The 22349-nt window shown below is 40.1% G+C and overlaps 1 long non-coding RNA gene across 19 annotated transcripts in view; it reads left to right on the top strand.

Annotated features, from left to right (window-relative positions):
* Nucleotides 1-22349, top strand: part of LOC103558022 (uncharacterized) — a 149391-nt gene that overhangs the window by 106310 nt on the left and 20732 nt on the right. For 4 of the 19 annotated variants that reach the window (XR_011543406.1, XR_011543405.1, XR_011543402.1 and 1 more), the window contains exons 7-9: nt 5308-5374; nt 5466-5569; nt 10476-10625. This is a non-coding gene — a long non-coding RNA (uncharacterized lncRNA). Of the gene's footprint in view, nt 1-5307; nt 5375-5465; nt 5570-10475; nt 14855-22349 lie in introns of those variants that run through there. The other 15 variants (XR_011543396.1, XR_011543395.1, XR_011543394.1 and 12 more) reach the window with 6 other exon arrangements.

Here is a 22349-nt window from a genome sequence, read left to right as displayed (position 1 = left end):
GATGTAATTTTAAAGGAAGCAGGTGGGAAGAACTCAGAGAGCCACATTCTAGCCACGACTCAGGGAAGTGAGGGCATATCTGAGTGCAGAGTCCCCAGGGCCCCTGGTGCATTTGAAGAACCACAGGAAGGCCGGTGAGACTACAGTCATAGGAGGTGAGGTCAGAAATGAGGCCCCAAAGTGGGTGTGGGGCAACTTCTGGAGCCACTGGAAGGATTTTGTCTTTCACCTGAGTGAGACGGGAGCTGTTAGGGAGAAGTTGGAGGTTGCTGTACGGAGAAGAGACCAAGGGGGCAGGGGTGGGGGCAGGAGGGCAGCTAGGATGACAGTGGGCTGAACCAGGGTAGGGAGTGGAAATGGGAGAAGCGCTCAGATTCTGGATATATTCTCAAGGTAGAACCAACAGGATTTCTTCCTTGAATCAGAGGTGGGGATTAAAATAAAGAGAGGAATCAGAGGCGACCACAAGATTCATGGCCTGTTAACTAGAAGAATGGAGCTGCTGTTTCCAGAGAATAGGAACACTGAGGGAGGGGCTGGTTTTGGACATGTGATGTTAATGAGTGCACTAAACATCTCTGTGGAGTGTAGGTGGGCATTTGAGTTTAGAAGTTTGCATCTGGATGGTCTTCAAAGCCTGGGATAGGATGCATTGGTGGAGGGAATGAGGGTAGTTGCAGAAAAGATGAGGCCTAAGGTCTGAGAGCCTCTTTTTTCTGACTCGACAGGTTGTAGCTAGAGGAGAGGAAGGGCCTGGCCTGGGCAATCTAGCTTCAGGGCCCTGTGCACATTGATGAACCTCTCTGAATCTCTGTCTCCATTTATCAGATGGGCAACACCCACTTGCCAGAGCTGTCATGATTACTGAGGTAGTTAATCACTGGACACTGCTCACATTAGTGCCCACTTCCCATCTTTCCTCTCCTAGCACGAGAGGTACAACAGGGCCCACAGAACCATTCCAAAGCCATCTGACTGAAAGCAACTTCTATAAGAAGCCTTGGAAAAAAGACAGGGAAATGTTTTGCACCTGGCTTTGCTGTCCCCTTCCTGAGCCTTGCATTTGCCACTCTCAGGAGGCTGGTCACCTTTCAGGGACCCTTTCCCTGAGCTGACTGCTTTTACCTCCTCCTTTCCCCCTTTCAAAATTTAGCTGGGTTTCTGTTCCAGTTTTGCAAACACCACTCTTACCTAGGTGCCAATATAAACTGGCCAAAGGGTTAAAGTGTTAATAGTGCTAGTTGGTAATTGGTTAACCTTCTCAATCCATCTGCAGTGGCAGCCACAGGACACCCCGTCCCCCTCAAAAGTAGTCGCTGCTGTTTTCCATCAGGGGGTGGGGGGAGGTGAGAAATTAGGAAGCTGAGATTTGTGAGAGAATCTAGAAACAGAGCAAAGATCATCCATGTGTGTGAAGTGGTTTTCACGCACGACTGAGAAAATCATGCTGTTTTTGAAATCAAGATATTGGCACTGAACAAGCACAAATGTAGACTAAATATCTGATTGTCTCATCCTGAGTAACAGCCGAGTGGCCCTAACAATAGGTCTCACGCAGTGAGAGGGACTGTGCTGGTCTCGATCTTGCTTTGTTACAGTTGGGAATATTGTGAGACGCAGTCAATTAGTGCAAGAAAAATAACTGGAAGGTAAAGTGCTTTCTGATAGTACTTAAAACATTCTTCCAAAATGCACAGGTTTAATGAAAAGAGGAAAAATTTAGTGAAGATAACACCATCGTTGAAAAACAGAGCCTGTTTCTAGAGAAGCAGCAATATTTGCCTTTTTTGAAGAAGCAAAATGTAACAGTGAACTTTGAGAATTCCAATTCTTGAACTCAGGAGTCAGGAGTTGAGTAAATTCCATTATTTTTGTAGATTGAACAAATTAACTCAGAAGTCTGTTCTTGGCAAAGTTTACACATTCTGAAATAGATTTCTGCAGCTCAAATTCTTGAATTTCCTGAATTACTTTTCTATAAAAGTCTTCTTTGTTTATTATTATTATTATCATCATTAAAGCAAAAAAAAAAAAAGAAGAATGCCCATGATTCCCAAAATTACTGAAAACACAGATGGACAAAAACAAAATCATAAAGGACTGATGACCCCTCCCCTTCAGTAAGGAGATCGACTAAGGAACAGAGACAATTTCAGTTATCATGTTGGTATTTGTCCTTTGAGAAATTTTTTCTGACGACATTTTCCTCTACAAAATGAGATGATACCATAAATATCATGCGGGAGCCTGCTGTTCTCAGTGGACAATGCACCTTGAGCATGTGTCCAGGTCTGCAATGTGTTGTTGCCAATGCAATGCAGTATTAGGTGCTGTATGGCTCCTGAGCCAAGCCTTAGGTGCTTCTGGATGGGTTGTCAACATTAGCAAAAGGGAAAAGCACAGGCTTCCAGTTATAAGGTAAATAAGTACCAGGTATGTAATGTACAACATGATGACTATAGTTAATACTGCTGTATGGTATACAGGAAAGTTGTTAAGAGAGTAAATCTTGAGTTCTCATCACAAGGAGAATTGTTTTTTCTTTTCTTCTTTCTTTTTAAAAGTTTTCTCTCTATGAGCTGAAATCTATTGTGGTAATCATTTCACAATATATGTAGATCAAACCATCATTCTGTACACCTGAAATTTATACAGTGATGTAGGTCAATTAAACCAGAAAAAGAAAGATTGACCGAATCCCCACCATAACAAAGGCTATAGTTTAGGGAAGGATGAAGAAAGAGGACGCTGTACGAACGGGCCTATGATAGAACCATAGCTTTTTGGGACGAGGAGTATTTAAGCTGAGGCTTGAAAGGGAAGTCAGAATTAACCAGACAAAGAGCAAAGGAACGATGTTCTAGGCAGAGGGATCACACTGGCACGAAGGCTCTGTGAGGAAAAAAGCATTCGGGGTCCAGGAAACCAAGTGGGGGTCAGTCCCAGCATGGCCAGCGCATTGACTTGGGAAGGTAGATGACTGCAGTGTCAAGTCAAGATCAGATGCTAGTCAAACATGATTGGGTTCAGATTTTATCCTAAGCACATCGAGAAGACACAAAAGGATTCGACCAGGAGAATGACAATGATATTTGGGTTTTAGAAAGACTCAAGTGTGGAGAGGGGCTTGGCAGGGTGCCAGAGTATGACAATGACACCAGGGATGAAGCCTCTATAGAGTATGGAAGGTGGAAACAGAGAGAGAGAAGATTGATTCAGGAAATATTTAGGGGCCGGCCCGGTGGGGCAGCGGTTAAGTTCACACGTTCCACTTTGGCTGCCCAGCGTTTGCCGGTTCGGGTCCCCGGTGAGGACATGGCACCACTTGGCAAGCCATGCTGTGGTAGGCATCCCACATATAAAGTAGAGGAAGATGGGTATGGATGTTAGCTCAGGGCCAGTCTTCCTCAGCAAAAAGAGGAAGATTGGCAGATGTTAGCTCAGGGCTAGTCTTCCTTCCCGCCCCCACCCCACCAAAAAAAATTTAGGAAGTAGATAGCCAGGCTGTTATTGGGCTTACATCACAGCTCAGCTTCCCACTCCTGCCTCCACCTTTCCCTCCCCACAAGAGCCCCATAAGGCACCAGGAGGGGAAAGAGACTGAGGAGCTATGTGTGGTTTCCAGGTTTCTGGTGGCATTATTCACTGTGGTTGAGAATTCAAACAGGAGGACTGGGGTTGAGGGAGGGAAGCAGATGATGAACTTAGTGTGGAGCATGTGAACTTGGGCTGCTTGTAGCCTGTTCCTGTGGAGACACCCAGTAGATGAGTCAACTAAGCCCTTGGTTTGAGGTTGAGTCTGATTTGAAGCTCCGTGGACAAGGATGTATTTCTTCCTCTCTTTTCCTGGCATCTCTAGGCTCATGCTATTCTGAAATACTTCCAGTGTCTTAAGTGTACTTTGCTCTCTTTTACTTCTGAGTCCTTATACATGCTATTATCTCTGCCTGCAACATTCTTTTCCCCTTATGTTCTTTCCCTACTTAATTTCTACTCATCCCGATGACATGGCTTCTTCCAGGAAGTCATGTCAGATGCACCTGGATCTGTTTTAGAGGCCTGAGCCACGTACTCCCAGAGTACCCCATATTCTGCTACTTGTCATATGATATTATAATAGCTGATTTTCTTCTTTGTATCCTCCCCAAAGTGTATAAACTTCATGAGAAAAGAGACTTTGTCTGAGTTGTTGAAAGCTTTATCCCCAGCACCTGCTATTGTTCTGACACAGAGGAAGTGTCAATAAGTAATTGCTGAGTGAACCAATGGTGACTGAGAGAAAGACAGAAAAGAGCAGAGGAATGCCCAGATTTAATGTAAAGTCGGAGGTGGAAGAGTAAACAAAGATGCTAGAGAGGTCTGGCCAGGAGGTGAGGGTAATTTATTTAATAAATTAACCAGAACTTATTAAACTATTAGTGTTGGGTGTTTAGGTTTTCCCAACATTTTATTAACAATTTGCTACCACAAACAATGCTATTATAAATGCCCTTCTACGTATAGATTTTGTGCACATTTTTAATTATGTCCTTAGGATAAATTGATGAAAGTGGAATTTCTGTGTCAAAAATTTTATGTTATTAGATTTTCGATATCTATTAGTGACAATTTATCAACCAGAAACACTGTTTTGTTTTTCTGCTTATCTCCCAGCCCTGAATTAACATTTTTAATATGAAGCTATTGTTTATTTATTTAATTAAAAAAATTGTAGTAAAATAATACATAACATAAAGTTTACCATTTTAACCATTTTAAGTGTGCAAGTCAGAGGCATTAAGCACATTCATAATGTTCAATGACCACTACCACCGTCCATTTCCAGAACTTTTTTCCATCATCCCAGACTTTCTGTCTGGGATGTCTGTACCTAATAAGCAATAACTCCCCATTCCCTCCTTCTCATTTATTTTGGAGAATTTCTTTCATGTTTTAGGAAGGAATTTGGGGTTTAATTGCATTTTCATCCAGCAACAGTAATGTTAATTGACTTTTAAGAACTTGTGATTCTGCATTAGACCAACCACTGGGAACAGGGGTGAGCAGTTATATCTTTATGCCAAGGAATGGAGCTTTGAGAAATGGAGCTTTTGAGAAAATAGTTCAGGCCCACAATGCCATAGTATAAATAGGCTTTGGGGATTTTTAGACCCAGAATAGCACCCTTTTGCAACTCTCAAAAGCTCCTCAATCTGAAGAATTTTTCATCTAATAATTTAAAATAAGCAAAGACTAACACATTTAGGATTTTGGCAGCTTATCATAAAATAGAAATAAGGTATAGAGGTGTTCTCTTTGTTTTTGCAGGTGAAGTTCTTAATCCTAAGTACTGATGATGTGTAGCTTACTAGGTGGTAGCAATTTTAAGAAGAAGGTAAAAAAAAAATTTAGTTTTTGATTTAAAATGATTTCCCAAAGAAGAGAGATTTATGTTGAAGATTGTGTTAACGTTTATATCTCCACAGCACCTTCCGGGGTGATTCATAAAAAGTCAGAATAACCCCAGGATAAGACACTAGAGATGGAGAGGAGCATACATTTGAGACTTGAGAGGGATCCTGAGGTTAAGGTATGTCTGGAGACCCGCTGAAAACAATGGCAATTTGCAGCTCTGCTAATCATTGGCTCTTGCCTATCTTTTACTGCTAGAATTACTAAGCAAAAAGGTATTGTATTGAAACTCTGGGCATAACAGGAGGGAGAATTTATGGGAGATTAACTTTCTTTCATCTTCTTACCTTTCAAATAGGGGAACAAATCTAACAAACTGAATTAAAGGGAGGTGCCTTCTTAAAGGCTTTGAAGTTTTTCTTTGCAAACAGAGTTGAATTATTTGAACCCTTTCCCTTCAAAGTAAAAGCTTTATAAGCAACTGATTCCCTCTATGCATTCCTTACTCTGTGAATTAACAGAGGGTATACAGTAAAGAGAGAATCTGATAGGGAGTGGGGGCAAGCCAGCCCCTTTAGAATATTAATAAATGCTGATGAGCTCATGTAAATGATGGAACAATATTTTTTAATGATTAAAAAGTTTTTCTCTGCACTCTGGAAGCATTAAAACCTTAGGAGGGGGATAAGGTTAACAGGGAGGAAATTCCAAATAATACGACTCTAAGATGTCTGCATCTCGGTGTTTAAATTTAGCCAAACACTGTCCAATGGTGGGGCTTTGTATTTTTCAGACTCTGAAGAAAGAAGCCACAAAATCAGGTATAAAATGTTTCTAAATTAGCCAAAATTGGTGTCTTATGTAAGTCATGAGTTTTGATGGCCACCTCACCTTCAGAATACTTTTTCCATTAAGAGCGCACCCTGCAGCGGGCTTAGAGAAACCTTGTTCCACTGCCAGCTCAGCCACTCAGCTTTCTCACTGCACAACCTTCCTGGGACTCAGTTTTCTCATTTGTGAAATGGGGATAGAAAAGGGGTTAATTCAGGAAGCTACTTCTGGAGAAGTGGTGTGGGATTATAGGAGATGTTCATTTTATGAGTTTTTTAATACTTTGCATCCAATTTTGTTTTACTAAGAAGAAAAGGAGGATATTTGGAAAAATGAAGCCATGTGTGGAAGCAGTCTAGCTCACTTTTGTAGGATGACATTGGAAGTGCTTGCATCTGGGAAATTGCTGACCTGAGTCTGGGACTCTGGGCAATGGACGAAACCTCTCTAGGCTAATGGGAAATGAGGGATGTCAAGCCCAGACCTCTTTACAGACTCCAGTGTTCTAATCTCAAAAAGTAAGCAGTTGCTTCACTTGGAGTCGGGCTCTGGAGAGCAGGAAAGGATGGGGAAGGATGTTTCTGTTGGCTGGAATCAGAAAGGGGAACCAGGCATACCTGATGCAGTGAGCATTTCCACCTTGGCTGCCTGCAGCCCGGTCTCCATGTGCACTCCATTGATTGGATGTCATGTGCACACATTCTTATGCAGTCTGGGTAAACCAAGGCAGTGATCACTCTTGCCAACTTGACCACCTCACTGCTAGTCCCTTCAGTGGGAAGGCTTTCCTTGTTCAGATTTTCTTCTCATCTTTACTGTCCCTCCTCTCACTGTATGTCTATGGGGGCATGTAAAATTTTAGGGCTCATAACTTTTTTTTTCTGTGTCTACCATTTTTTTAAATAAACTTTTATATTTTGGAATAATTTTAGATTTACAGAAAAGTTGCAAAGATAGTACAAAATGTTCACGTATATCTCTCACCCAGTTTTCTCCTTTGTTACTATCCATCCCTCTCTCTATTTGTTTATTTATCCTTTCCACTTAGTTTTATAGGTACTTAGTATTTCCACCCCAGACACATCGCCAGCTACATAAATCTCGCCTCAAGATGTTCAGACACATCAAGCAATCTATAAATTTAATATTCCTGAGGAGTCCCTCTGGATGCTACTCCAATCTCAACAGTCTGCCCTTCATGCCTGAGGATTCTCCTCCCTTCTTTTCTGTGCTAGATCTTTGGTTCCAAAAACCCTTATTTCTCTCTTCCTCGGTTTACTCATTCATATGCTTTAAGACAGATTTCTGAGAAAAAACACACGGCAAATAAAGATTTGCATGTCTAAAAATGTCTTTATTCTACCCGCATACTTGATTGATATGTTGGCTGTATAGAGAATTTTCCTTCCAATTCCAGCACTTCTGTGGAGACGTCTGAGGCCATTCTGATCACAATTCTTTGTATGGCATCTGTTTGTCTTTGTTTTGTTTATTTTTTCTTTCTGGAAGTGTACAGGATCTTCATCCTCAGTCTTTTCTCCCATATATATTCTTTTTTTGGGGGGCAGGGGTTATCAAAAGTATATCTATTTCTTTCACAGTGGTCAATATTCATTCCTCTTAAAGCTTGAAATAGATTTTTTCTTCTACTTTTTCAACAAATCTAAGAAGGTATTACTTTGCTTGTGCACAGTGAGTAATGAACACATGGAATTCATCATGAGTTGTGAAAAATACACATATCAATAGCAACAAAGAAAATTTTGCTAAAGTTAGGGAATTTCAGGGTTAAACTAATGGGGATTAAATCTTGTAGATGTCACGATACAGATGTCAGAAATAGTTGCTTAATACAAATGTCAGTATTTTGCTTAATAGATTTTAATCTTATTATAAATATAAAACATATTTATTGGATAAAATACAGAAAGTTATAAAGAAACTATAGTTGTTTATAATTGCAAAACCTGTCATAATCACAGTTGACATACCGGATCACTTTCTTTCAGTCTGCTTCCATCCGTGCAATCAAAGCCTCTTTGAAAACACCCAGATTGAATATTGTCCCTTCATATTGGCTCTGTTACTAGACAATTAGGTTCTTTCTAAATTTTCACTATTAGAAATAACTGCATGTAGCACCCCTTCATATCAGTATTACATTTTAAATAGCTTTTGAAAAAAACTTGACAACATTCTTATTATGGGACCAGATTTATCCTAAATATTGCTCTTGAAAGTGTGGTCTGTGGAGCAAAAGCTCCAGCATCCCCCAGAAGTGGTTGGAAATACATAATCTACCAGACAGACCTACTGAATTAGAATTTGCATTGATATATCCCTTTTTTTTTTTTTTTGAGGAAGATTAGCCCTGCACTAACATCTGCCAATCCTCCTCTTTTTGCTGAGGAAGACTGGCCCTGAGCTAACATTTGTGCACCATCTTCCTATACTTTATATGTGGGACACCTACCACAGCGTGGCTTGACAAGCGGTGCCAAGTCTGCACCCGGGATCCAAACCAGCAAACCCCGGGCCCCTAAGCGGAACGTGCGAACTTAACCGCTGCGCCACCAGGCCAGCCTCAATATATCCCTTTTTTAATGCTATCTGTTTATGTTTCGTGGTTGCAATATCTTCTCTTAGTTAATATTAATTTAGGGGGCCAATTTCTTCCCGTTGCATAGTCTCTAGTTTCTTCCAAGTTACTTTCTCCTGTTTATTTTGGTCTCTCTCTCTCTGTCATTCTTTCATGATAGACCATTTCCTCAGACATTTAGTAATCCTGGTCATATGCTTATACAGGGGGAGACGAACAAGTGGGTTGGAATAACACTGGGTTGGAAGCTCTAATGCATGAAGTATTTGCTGCCTGGTGATGGGTCTGGGCTGACAAGTTTCACAATCTCTAATATAAATTGTTTAGGTGTTTCCTCCTGAGCATGTCCTATTCTCTGGAGACGACTATTCCCATCTCCTGCCTGGAAAGGGAAGCCTGCCTGCCAGCTCTTTGAAAGCTGAGTGGGGGAGGAGCAACAAGGCCTCAGCAGCCAGTTCCCTTGTTTCGGTGTTGTAAACCCACCTTTGTGCATGGTATCACCCCATCCAGAGACTAGATTTTTTGCTCTCTTCAGACAATAACCCTCCAGTTTTTGCTCTGGCTGGGGAGGCAACTGGCGATCTGGTAGTTGCTTATGTAGACTTTCAATCAATCCTCTTTATTTTGGTCACCTTTGTACTCCTACTTTCAGAGGTCTTGAATGTGGCACTTCTGGAGGCTTTGAAGGCTTTGATTTTCAACTCTCCTCTTAGGATTAAGTTGTCTTGGATCTGCTGATTCATTTGTGACTTACCTGTCTGCTTTCTAGTATCCAAAATGATTGATATGTCTGTCTTCTCCCTTCTTGTGGATTTCTGCCTTAATAAAATCTTGTTTCTGTCATGTTAGTGGAAATGACATCAAATCAGTAGAGCCAAAAGTAGATGCATTTCCTCCACCTGCTCTCTCTGCCATTGACAGTATTCGTTTTTATTGTTGTTATTATTGTTATTACTATTTTCTCCTCTTGATGCCTTTTCCTTTCATTACTTGCCTATCTTGTGACAAAGCAGTTAGGAGAGAATTTGCCCAATATTTTAGATAGAGTGTCTTTGAATTAGAGATTTCAAAACATTCATCTGACAAAAATTATTCTGATTTCTTCATTTTAATGACACAAAGACCAAGGAAAAGAAAGATTAAGTGACTTAGAGCAGAGCTGAGAAGATAGCTGGTCAAATGTCTCACGCTATTTAATGACTTTCCATTCCAACAGCAAATTTACTGCACACTTACTTTCCGAAGGAATGATGGTTGCTGTCAATAGGGTCGAAAGCCTTTATAACAAAATAACTCCACTGCAGAAATGTTCGTAGGCATTCGTTGGCCTAGTGGAATAACACAGCACAAATCCTGGAGAGGCAAAAGTCTGCTGTGGTTTGTTGACTTGTATTTTCAGCACTACCGTACTTCTGAGAGTGGTGGTGAAGAAGTAGTAAAAATAACACTTAAAACATATTGTAAAAATGAGATGACTTTATAGTATTACGTCTTACAGTATGATTTTAATCTGATTAATGTTTCTCTAGAATACAAACTGAAACCTGTAAATAGTTTTGTGCTCTTTAACACTTGGAACTGCTTTTTACTTTTTGGTATTTAAAAAAAGTCATTCCTTTTATATAAAGCTTATGGTTTCCTTTATTTCCTCCAGAAGCTTGGAAACTTTTTGAGAACTAAAAGAAGATAGATAAGCACCAGAAGAAGCTACCCCGCAAATTTAGTGGGATATGTCTCGGTGGCATTCCATCAGCATCACATATGGAAACTGCAGTCCCTGCCTCTGCGTTTATTCACGTGCTGGGTCAGTCAAGCTGCTAAAATGAAAGCAAATAAGAAAAATAGGAAATAACATGAATCAGGAAACAAAGAAAAGTAGGTAACATTTTTCAAGTGCCTGTATGTGCCAGGCTTTTTCATGTACCCCAGTGTAGGCTCTGGAGTCACCAGGTTGAAAGGGAGTCTTTGCCCTTTAGTTTTTTTTGTGGGAACAAAAAACCTTAAAAGGCCTATAATTGAGAACTTAATATAGTCAATGTCCTAGGCCAGGAGTTTTCTATGAAGAGTAATATTAATATAGTAGATAGCAACTGTCTTCAAGGAAAACAAATCTGTAATTTGCGCTTACTATGGCCATATACTTTGTTAGGAGCTTGCTGCAAAGAAATACACATAGACAGTCGATCCTCATTATTCACAGATTCACTATTGTGAATTTGCATACTTTCTAGAATTTATTTGTGACTTCAAGATCAATACTTGCTGCACTTGCCCAGTCGTTCGCAGACATGCACAGAGCAGGGAAAAATCTGAGTTGCCCGACTGGCGTGTTTCCAGCTGAGGTGGAACAAGACAATGCTCTGCCTTCTTGTTTAAGCTCTCACATTGTAAGCAAGTGTCCTTTTCTCTGTCTGTTTAGTGACACATCTTTTGCATTTTTGTTAGTGATTCCACTGTTTAAAATGGCCCCCAGTGTAGGGCTGCAGTGCTGTCTAGCAGAAGTTCTTGAGTGCAAGAAGGCTGTGATGATGTGCCTTAAGGAGAAAATGTGTGTATTAGAGAAGCTTTGTCCAGGCATGTGTTATTGTGCTGTTGTCTGTGAGTTCAAGTTAGTGAATAAACAATATGTATTGAATAAGGGATCTTTAAACTGAAGCACACATAAAACAAGTTCCGTGTTGATCAGTTGGTAAAAATGTTGTGACCAGAAACTCACAAGATCCTAATCTTGTAAATACCCCAGGAGCAGTTACGGTGTTCATTAATTCAGTGTTCACTGTGACTTCATGGAACACAACTACTTCAAATAATGAGAATTGACTCGTGTGTATGTGTGTGTACACACACATGTATACATAATACACAAATGAAACTATCTGCAAGGAAAACAAATCTAATTGGGAAGGTAAAATATAAGAATAAATCAAGGCAACACAAAGGGAAGCATTTGAGTGCCAACTTAGAGAGACTAGCTAAAACAAATTGACAGCTGAATGGAGAATGAGTTAATCTAGTGGACTAATTCTTGGTAGCCAAGTAGAATGCTTTCCTGCCAACAACATGGGGCAATGACACCCACTGCTTGGCTGCTTTCTCCTTATTTTTCAGTACAAAGCTGTATTCAAAATAAGGATAAACATGTTCATGCTAATTTTATATGACTCTTCCTGGTAGAATAACTGCTCTCATTTGTGGCACGTAGCAGAGCGTGTTGCTTTGATCTTTTTCTGCCATCTAGGCAGCACAACTAGAACTGCTACTTAATGTCTTTTGCGCTGGTTTATGTTCCCTGAAAGTGACGGATCGTTCTGTTTGTAATCTACATCTAATCTGTATTTCTGCCAAGTTGCAATTCTTGTTTTTCCTATTTAGCAGTGGACCAAAGCATTCGAGTGAAGAGTTTCAAATCGAAGTTTGTAATTATCAGATGAAAAGGTTAACTTAAAATGGCTGCTCAGAGGAGAGAGATTTGGATCAGTTTGACTTTTTCGATCATTTAACACGATCTCAAATGCTTGAAGCAACTTCAGAAACTCTGGCTGAATTTCAGCCAAGGGCTGGTTTCCCCCACCTCCTTCTTCACTTCTCATGCCTGAGACCCAGAGAAGAGAAAGTCCGTAGCCTAGATATAATGACTCACTGAGTCCATTAATTCACGGTTTCTAGGACTTGATCAGTGACCACAGGCTTTGGTCATGGAAGAAACTCCAAATTGCTTATTCTGTTTCCTTTCTTCTTCCTCTTCCACATCTGGTGCTCCTAGGTCATTTCTCCAGAAGCACATCTTAGCTGCCTTTGGTTGGCTCTCTCTCCTCCTTTTTACTCTCTCCCCTGTCTCTCCCCTCAGTAGCTTACTTAATCCAGCATCTTTATATTGGAACAATTAGTTCCAAGTTTCCTTCAGGTTTTCTCTATGCCCCCAGTTTCTCTACTCAGACTCCTCAGCTCTTTCCAATCAGTTTCCAAAGTCATTTTTCTAGGTGATAATCCATCTCTCATCTAGGATCACCTGGTCTTAGTTTTATCCGAGCTTTTATCCTGCCAGCCCCACAGGTAGTACAGGAGAATTTAGAATAGCTTATCTAAGTTTGGTTATTGTTAAATGCCCTTGGCCTCAGTAGGCACAACTGAGAAGAGGAAGTCCATCAACCATGGGAAAATGAGCAGGTGGCCTTGACAAGAGCAACCTACACAGTTATACATTTTCTTGGTGGTCGGCTGCCATTATGTGAGTTCGGTGTTATAACAGTAGATGGATTCAGTTACACTAGAAAGCACTGAAATCTATAAAAATAGTCTAAAGGAGAAAAAAAGAGGGATCCTTAAAAGTATAGGATTGAAAGCACTAATTCCAACTATCACATCTTACAAATGAATTAAGTCATTTACAACTATCACACTGGAACTAGGACCGTAAGTCGAGTCCACAGACTTCTAGTTTCCAACTAATTAGTCAACTATTGGCAAATGTTTATTTAGGTTTCATTATTAAATTTCATCCTCTTCTTTAATTAATCAGTATAGTGAATTAGTTTAATTACCTTTTTGTAATTATTTTCAGTGTTCTTGCAAATAGATGTTTTTAACAGCTTTGTTGAGGTATAATTAACTCACAATAAATTGTACAGATTTAAAGTGTACAATTAGATAAATTTTGACATAAGTGTACATTCACGAAACCATCACGACAAAGCAAGAAAATGAACATATCCATGACCATCATGTGCTTCCTGGAGCCGTTTTATAATCCCTCTCTCCCATCCCTTTTTGATCTTTCCCTGTTCTCTATATTTGGCAACCACTGATTTGTTTTTGTCACCGTAGATTAGTTTGCATTTCCTAGAATTTTATCTAACGTACAGTAGGTACTTGTTTCTGTGTCTTTTTCTTCACACAGCATAATGTTTTTGAGATTCATTCATGCTGTTGCCTGAACCAGTAGTTTGTTCCCCTTCATTGCTGAGTAGTATTCCACGGTCTGGGTATACCACAGTTTTTCTCTTCACCTATTAATGGACATTTGGGTTGCTCCCTTTTGGGGCCATAGACACAGTTTCTAAACTTTGGCACTACTGACATTTTGAGCTGGATAATTCTTTGTGTGGAGGACTGTCGGTCGTGTGCATCGCAAGATGTGTAGCAGAATTTCTGGTCTCTACCCACTAGATGCCAATAGCACCAGTCCCCCTCGGTTGTGACAACCAAAATATCTCAAGACATCGCCAAATACCCAGTAGGAAGCAAAATCACCTCGAGCTGAGAACCACTAGGCAGCAAATGATGTTGTTATGAACATTCAAGTACAAGACTTTGTATTGAACACATGCTTTCCTTTCTCTTGGAGCAAAATGGCTAGGTCATTTAGGTATATGTTCACCTTTAAAAAAAACCTGCCAAATGTTTTTCCAAAGTGGTTGGATGTTCCCACCAGCAGTGTATGAGAGTTTGAGCTCCTCAACATCCTTGTCACCACCTGGTATGATCAGTCTTTTACATTTTACACATTCTAATAGGAGTGAAGTGGCATCTTGTTGTGGTTTTCATTAGCGTTTCCCCAATGACTGACAACATTGAACACTTTCATGTGCTTGTCTTCTTTGGTGGAGTCTCTCGGGGATCATTGTCCTTCATTGCCTAGTGGCCAATGTCTTGAAAACCATTGTTTCATATATTTTGTCGTTTTTTAGTTGTTTCTTGTTGGGGGGTAGATTTGGTCCCTGTTACTTCATCTTGGCTAGAAGCAGGATCTCAACATCCGGCCATACATGCTTTTCTAGCACTTTCTCACAATCACATAACCCCTGCTGTCGTCATCCTCTCTTTTTCTTCAATTTCAAATCCTTAGACCTTTGATTCTCTTGCTTTTGGCTTTGAAAGTTAGTGTCCTTAATGAGGAGTTTATAGCATGTGTTTTCTTTTCTTATCTTTCTGCTTATGCCTTTGCTACTGCATCTTTAAAAATTACCAAAAAAAAAAAAAAGAATAAAAGTTAAGAAAATGGTAAGGCAAGCCACGGATTGGGAGAAAATATTTGCAACACATACAACTTTTTACAACTTATGCAATTTAATAATGGTCAAAATATTTGAAAAACACTTCACTAAAGGAGATATACAAATTGGCCACTGAGCACATAAAAAGATGCTCCTCATCCCTAGTCATCAGAGAAATGAAAATTAGAACTACAGTGATGGTCCCACACTTTCTCGAGAATGGCTGTTATTAAAAGGACTGGCAATACCACACGTGGGGTAAGATGTAGAGGAAGTGGAACTCACACATTTCTGGTAGGAATGCACAATTGTGTAGCCAATTTGGAAAACGTAATGTATGATTTAACTTATAGGAAATCCTAGAAATGGCAAAAAACAGTAATGACAGAAGGCAGAGCAGTTTGTGTTGGTAGTTACACAACTGTACACAATTGCCCAAATTTATCAAACTTTACACAAAAAAGGGGGGGAATTTTATTGTATGTAAATTATACATCAAGAAAGCTTGGAGGAAAAGTAAACGGATGATACTTACATTGGAAAGATAAATGAGGAATAACTATTTTTTAGTAAATGGTGGAGCAGTGCAGCTTCTGACCTGCCATCTAATTCAATGTTTAGGCTTCTTTGCAACTTGTTGTTTTGCTTTTTCCACGACTGTTTTGAAGAAAATAATACAAAATCTTTGAAGTACCTTCAATTTTTCAATGAAAACTTCAATATAAATACTACATAAGTCATTATGAACATGCTATAAATCCAAGCCAAATTGCAAATATCTGATTAGCAATTTAGGTGGGACATGCAGACAGGCTCTTGACTCCATGTATTTTCTTCCTTTGTTTAGAAAAAGTGTGCTGTGGACTGTGATATATTTGTGTGGGTAAAGTACTGAAAACATACCGAAATAAAGAACACTACAAAAACTATGTACTTCCCTCACTGAGGAATATTAAAATCAAAGCCTGATTTGACAGCTCAACTGCTGTTGGCCCAACAGTAAGTGGTGGTATGTTCAGTAGTGATCTTGTTTCCCTTGGGTCTTTGAAACCTGACATCCACTTTGATTTTTTGAGCCAAAATGACCATGAATAGAAATATTGTCAGAATTTGCTTTAAAGACATAGGCAGTCAGACCATGGAAGCATACAGAGGAGGAAGGGCCCCAAATTGTAAATCTCACTGGGCAGAAGCTGTTTTAAACATAATTTCTGGAAAATCCCTTGCATTTCTAATCCACAGTGTGGTGCTTTAAGCAGGGCTTATCGATCTGACATCCAAGGATGGTGTCCCCGTGGAGACAGAGGGCTTGTGCCTGTGTCCCAATGTCAGGACAGGCTCTGCCTTCCTCTCTGGCTGTCTCCTCTCATGCTTCGTTGCCTGCAGGGCCTCCTGCCTTCTGATCTGAGTTTAGAACACATTTCTCTTTCTCTCTCCTTCTCTTTTTTCAGTAGACTTATCAATTTCCTCCAAAATCAGATATTTCTTATTTACATATTGTCATAAGTGATAATAAAATCTTGGTTAAAGCCATTTTTTTGAAAAAAGTATGGCATACTTGTGCCCTGAAGTAATTGCTGATTATAGATACAAGGAGCCCCTGGGAGATGGGTTCTTGGGAGCATGGGGCTTGGAAGTCAGATTGGGTCTGAATACTAGCTGTGTTGTGGCTTCTGTTCTTACTAGGTACATGACTTTAAGCCAGTGCAGTAACCTTTCTGGGCCTCAGTAAAAAACCAAAAATGGAACAAGAACACATTGTAAGGGAGTGGAGGCGGGGAGCAGGCGCTCCTTTAAACACAGTGATTGGGGTGGACTTTCTGCCTCTCCAAGGAGGTCAAAGTCTGACTCAAAGAATTGTGCCCTTATGTTGGTTTTCATTTACGTTTCCCTGATTACTAATGATATGGGTATCTTTTCATTTGTATGCTTGGCTAGTATTTGAATTTGTCCTTTTGTGAAGTTCCTGTTCGAATCTCTTGTCCATTTTTGTATCATCTTCCCTTATTTTTTATTGATTCATTAGGAGTGTTTTACTCTCTTAATGGTATGTTTTGATGAACAAAATTGAAATTATGTGGTCAGATTTCTCAATCTTTTCTGCATGAAGCTGTGCTTATTGTTGAGGTTTTTTCTCTGACTTGGTTTCCTTTAATCCCAGCGTTGGATGCACCTGCTCTGTCCAGTAGGCGGTACACGCTCAAGATGGTAGATCGTGGGCTTCCAGCAATGACCCTGGGCCACAGAGCGTATACCCATCATTCTTCTTCATCGTCCCAGAGACAATGCCAAATGGCGCATTCTTCTTTTCTGAGCTGTTGTGTGGTGTGTCCCATGCTGTCTCTGGCCTCAGTGGACGCTGCTCTTCTGGGAACACACTTCCTTTCTCTTCTGATGCTTTTCTTCCACCTCCTTTGGTAAATGCCCACCTCCTCTGGAATCTCTTTTGTTCCCCATCTCCAATTTGAGCTTGGATTAGGACCCCTTCATTGGTCTTCCTGTTGTGCCCATTCTATACCATGATCACTGCCCTCTCCACAAGGCATACAAAGTATTAGTGTTTTAAAAAAAGGAGTAAGTGCATTAGCACTCTGTACTGTGTATGCTATGAGAGGATCAGGGCAGCTGACTAATCCTCCGAAGCCCAATTCCCAGTACAATGCTTAGCACACGATGCACACCCAATAAAGCTTGGTGATCCAAAAATTAACTCTGAAAGCATTGTCAATGTCATCAGCCTGATGGTTCTGTTTGCAGACTTCATTGTTACGGTGAAAACTTTCTCTTACTACCATTAACTCATTCTAGGATTTCTTTCCCAGCAGAGAGGGGCTGGTAGTGGGTTGGGGGTGGATGGGAAAAACAGGAGACACTTGGAAATGTGCTAGGATAACCAGAAGGCCTCAAAGCCAGCTGTGGATACTGGATAAAGGCCATAATCAATCTCTGCCCCATGTCCCAGAAGAAATAGTTACTTCACATTTTGAGGAGACTTGCAAAGCCTGGCAAAGGCTAAGAGTGAGCTCCTTGTGTGGCTTGGATGAATTTGAAGCAGCCACCATGTGTATTTTGTGCTATTCATGCTGTTTATCTTTTAAAAATAGGGCAATGGTTACACAGCTGAAGCCCTGAGCCTGCCCAGCTCCCTGCAGGACTCTGCCCGCTCCCAAGCTTGACAGCACTTCCTTCCTGACCTCGAGTGGCTTCCTGCTCTGGCCTTATCGCACACAAAACTTGACACTGCACTGGAATGCACTTAAGGTCCATACATGGAAATTTCTTGCTTTCTACATTTACAAACAACTCTCATCTACAAAATGCTTTATTTATTTCCAGACTTACACTTTCTTGACTCTGGTAAGGTAGGATTATTACAACTCCAGAAGAGCAAGGAAAAAACCACTTTCCATCCCCATCCTTCATTTTTACCTGAAATTTTAATCTTTCGTTTTATGAGTCAAAGAAAGAAATAATAAGTATGGCATATACGTATGCATTAGTGAGAGAGGTGGTGGGAAGCTACAGTGTTTATAGGGCCTTTGGGAAATGGATTCCCATGTATAGTGAATTCTACTTTAGGTGATTTGCTTCGTTTTATTATGTCTCCACCTTAAAGAAGGACGGTGAGTAGTTTGCTTGTGAATATTGTTATATGAACAAGTAGACTTTTAGTTCTGACATCTTTGGATTCCCTTGCAAATTTTAAGTGTTTTGGTAACTATGAAGGCTTTTTTTGTTTCTCATCATCTGAGCTCTCCTGATGTACCACTTTCTTTCTCCCATCAAATTTCAAGGTGGGTATGAGATAATCTTCACACGGAAATTAAAATTGGGAATGCCAAATCCATCAAAGATAAATGGGGATCACAACATTTTTGGAGCTTAATTTTCTGAGCCATTTAAAATTGACGAAGATAATATAACAGAAGGAGTTTCAGTGAAATAGGGCATGAACAGCTCTTTAATTTGCAATGCATTAAATAAAAGCTATTTTGAAAATAATTTAAAATTTGGGATGGTGCTGATCTGGAAAATTCAAGGGGTTAATGGAGGAGAAAAGTAGCATAAAGGAGCTTTCTGGGAGTGTCTTGGCGTTCTAAATTCAATTGCTTTTCATGAGCTCATCAGCCTTCTTAAGATATTACGATCTTTTCCCCAGGCAAGGGGGGATTTCCTCAGCTGTGATTAAAGAATGCGCTGGGCTGTGTCCTCCGAACTCAGAAGACCTCACTGGAAACATGAACTCTCCTGGAACCTTTCCCAATTTTATTTCAGAGGAATTCCCCCTTGAAGAACAGCTCCCTCAATGGAAGGCAGGGGACAGAGGAAGCCTTTTGAAATGTATTTTTTTTAATTTGAAAGTTGACAAGTCCCCCCACCTTTGGAAACTACTTAAGTAAGAGTCAGGGAAAACAGTTTGAAGTCTCTTCTTTAGAATGAGTAAGTTAAACAAGTTGAGGATACTCAAAAATGCTCATTAAAGGTGAGCAATCATCCTGAGTTATTTCCAAGTGAACTTGACTTCACTCCCGCAAGGAAGCCTGGGGGGCCGTGTGGGTGACTGAAGTGTAGGGCTTTTGCTGATTCCTAAAGAGCAAGGCAGCTTTCATTAAGCTACTACATGTGACTGTAAACCCCCTGTGATATGCTGTGAAGGAGTAGAACATGACAGAGAAGAATAGGGGACTGACTTAGGCTTCCAGTGTGAGGGAAGGCTTCTCTGCGGAGATAGTTTTTAAGCAGCAGCAGTGGCCAGAGGGAGGAGAAGCAGCCCTGAGAGGAAAGGAGGGAATGGCTGAGGTTCAAGACCTGCGGGTTCACAGCACCCCTGTGAGGGCGCAGCCCGTAGGAATAATGAGAGGGGGACGTCGGGGAGGTAGGCAGGGGCGAGATCATGCAAGTCCTCCTAAGTCATGGAAAGAGTTTGGGATTTTTTTAAATTGTAAAATATATGTAACATATAATTTACCACTTTAACCATTTTAAGTGTATAGTTCAGTGACGTTGTCTATTCACATTGTTGGGCAAGCATCATCCATCTCCAGAGCTTTTTTCATCTTGCAAAACTGAAACTCTAAACACATTAAACAACAACCCATTCCCCTCTCCCCAGCTCCAGGTGGCCACCATTCTGCTTTCTGGCTCTATGAGTTGATTACTCTAGGTAAAAGTCATGTCAGTTAATTCATACAATATTTGTCCTTTTGTTAATGGCTTATCCATGGTTCCTCCATATTATAGCATGTGTCAGAATTTCTTTCCTAAAGCCGAATAATATATTCCATTGTGTGTATATACCACCTTTTGTTTAGCCCTTTAGCTGTTGATGGACAGTTGGCTGTTATGAATAACACTGCTATGGACAGTGTTACAGTGTTGCTGTAAAACCAGTGTACAACAATGTACAAATATCTGTTTGAGTCCCTGTTTCCAATTCTTTTGGATGTATCCCCAGAAGTGGAATTACTGGATCACATGGTAATTCTAATTTTTAATTTTTTGAGAAACTGCAATTCTGTTTTCCACAGCAGCTGTACCATTTTACGTTTCCCCAGCAACACAGAAGGGTTCTGGTTGCTCCACATTCTCACCAACACTTGTTATTTTCTAGTTGTTTTTTTTTTTTAATAATAGTCATCCTAATGGGCGTGAAGAAGAGATTGGAATTCTTAAGTTAGAAGTCACTGCATGATTTTAACAAGGGAGTAACACTATCTTCTTTCTTTTAAAACAATCACTCTGGCTGCTTGATGGAGAACAGATTGAAGTGGGAGGAGAGAGCAGCTGGGCAGAATATTATGGAAGTGTTCTGGTGCCAGGAAAGGAGTGATTGTGGCATGGAACAGGGTGGTATTTTGAAGAAGAGAGATACACAGATTCAAGATATAATTTATAAGTAAAATCTATTGGTCTTAAAGATGGATTGAATGTTGGGGTGACAGAGAGAGAGAGGAAAATAAATAATGGCTGGAGGTTTCTGAAATAACTGGGTGGGTAGTGGTACTATTTTCAGAGATGAGGAAGACTAGGTGTGTAGGAGTAGTGAGTACCAGGATTGGAAATGAAATGCCCATAAAATATTCAGTGAAAATATCAAGAGACAGAAAATTGGATTGGTAACGTGGAGAGAGGGGAAACTGACTCAGAAAAGTTAAGTAAGTAACTTAAAGTCATACAGCATAGACTGCAAATGAAAGAATCAAATGCAAATCTAGGATTGTCTGAGCACAAAACCTAGTCTGCACTGCCTTCTAGTCGGAGCAGATCAATCTCTAAGAATTTGGACTAAGGACTACGTTTATCCACTTTGGAAAATCTCTAGTAGTAAAATGAAGATACCACATCCAGTAAGAAGTGTGAAGTTTAGAATGCAAACCTTGAAGAGCTTTTGAGAATAAATAAAACAACATGTATGAAATGTGATAGAAAACAACTGAACAGAGAATCTGTCTCAGAAATCATGCTAACAGAGTCTAATAAATCCAGTTGCCTATTGCCGGGAAGCAAAGATCATATTCAATCTCCTCCCTGACTTTGGAGGCAAGGATAGAGTTTTAGCCACGCTCCACAAGAATGGCAGTCTCCAGTATTGTATTATGTACTTGATACAGAGGGATTTGTACTGATGAAAGGATGCTAGCATGATAATAATGACCAGAAAGGACAAGTGATTACAGCATACAGGTTAAGAACAAAGGTTCTGAATTAGAAAAAAATGAGTTTGAACCCACTTACTAGTGGCATGTCCTTGAGCTGGTTATATAACCTTACTTACCTTCAATTTTATTGTCTAAAAGGAAAAACAAGTATCATACCTGGATCTGAGAGGCATTTCGAGGGTTAGTTTAGATAGTATATGTAAAAGACTTGGCTTAATAAAGACTAGTTATTTTTTAAATCATACTACAATGACTGTTGAGTAGATGCTTTGCCTCTGGAGAAAGGTCAGCTTGGTAATTTAGCTTGGGGGGTCTGGGAGTGTCGGGGGATGACTACATTTATCATTAGGTAGTAAAGTGACACTTTGTTCCTAAATGTCCAGTTTTCTTGACAATTCAGTGACTTTTCATCCATTCATATTTTATAGGATTAAATATACAATGTTTAGAACAAATTAGGGAAGCACTCTAAATGTTTTTCTACATAGAGTACTCACATAATTAATGACTTCTGCAGCATTAGCTAATAACTTTATAGTTATTATAAATATAACTATATAATATAAATATAACTATAACTAAGTTAAAGAGCAGAGGAACATAAAGCAGAATCGGCATGGTTTGGGCACCCATAGAGTGCTGAGTGATTAGGGAAAAGTCCATGCTGCCTTTGAGAGTCAATGGCTGGAAGGAGTAGGAACTGATCCTCGAAGCAAATGACAAGTTTGACGTCATCCAGTGATCATCAGGTGATTAGAAGTAGGGACTGGGGCTTCGGGAAGGTTCTGGAATTGGAATATGTCGTGGTGGTCAATTGCATGGAGATGGGACGTAGACAGGGAGATGGCTGGGATCACCCATGGGGAGGCAGAGTAT

The sequence above is a fragment of the Equus przewalskii genome, chromosome 8 (genome assembly GCF_037783145.1).
Source record: "Equus przewalskii isolate Varuska chromosome 8, EquPr2, whole genome shotgun sequence".
NCBI lineage: Eukaryota > Metazoa > Chordata > Mammalia > Perissodactyla > Equidae > Equus > Equus przewalskii.
Note: the sequence above shows the minus strand (reverse complement) of the source record. Positions and strands in the feature narration are given on the sequence as shown.